Here is a 701-nt window from a genome sequence, read left to right as displayed (position 1 = left end):
CAAAGTGGAGTGTGATCCCTTCCGACGAACGAGAGTTGTGGTTTCGTCAGTTTGCGGTATAGTAACTCTTCATTTTTTTAAAGCTTTTACATTTTTTAAATATATTTACTTATTAAATTATGTTTGTTTTGCAGCAAGAGTTCAACTGGCACTCCGATCTCACGGAAACAGTCCGTAAGAAATTCAACGAAAAGGCCATGGACTCTTATACGAAGCAGATAAACGCGTGGAAGACAGTTTGGCAGAAGAACAAGAGGCCACGGTTCATCAACGGGACGGTATGGGAGTAGTTGATAGCTCATTGGGAGAAAGAAGAAACTACAGAGACGTCTTCTAGGAACTCCAAGAACCGGAAGAGCGATCATGGCGGGAAAGGTATGTATGTGCACAACCTCGGCGCTTGCTCTATGTCTACTAAGGAGGATGAACTTGTAAGTTTTTTATTATTATTTATCTTTATATTTTTTAAATAAATATTTTATATATTCCTTGGCTAATAATGGTGGTTTTTTTAGATCGAAGCAAATGACGGTAATCCCGTTGATCGTCTCCAACTCATTAAGGTGGCTCACACTAACAAGACGACGGGTCAAATTCAGGACCCCGTGATCAAAGGTGTCGTTGATTTGGTGGAAGCTGAAATAGTATCTCAATCTCAGCCTCTCTCTGATGACGGCGAATCCACGGGAGCTTCAACCAAC

At 41.1% G+C, this 701-nt stretch overlaps 1 long non-coding RNA gene across 1 annotated transcript; it reads left to right on the top strand.

Annotated features, from left to right (window-relative positions):
* The first annotated feature begins 9 nt into the window (after positions 1-9).
* On the top strand, positions 10-673 carry LOC106333946. The gene is made up of 3 exons (XR_001268496.1): positions 10-56; positions 135-431; positions 516-673. It is a non-coding gene; the product is annotated as an uncharacterized LOC106333946 (long non-coding RNA).
* Positions 674-701: the final 28 nt, after the last annotated feature.

Source organism: Brassica oleracea, chromosome C3 (genome assembly GCF_000695525.1).
Source record: "Brassica oleracea var. oleracea cultivar TO1000 chromosome C3, BOL, whole genome shotgun sequence".
In the NCBI taxonomy this organism is placed as follows: domain Eukaryota; kingdom Viridiplantae; phylum Streptophyta; class Magnoliopsida; order Brassicales; family Brassicaceae; genus Brassica; species Brassica oleracea.
The sequence above is the reverse complement of the archived record's forward strand: the minus strand, read 5'-3'. Positions and strand labels throughout refer to the sequence as shown.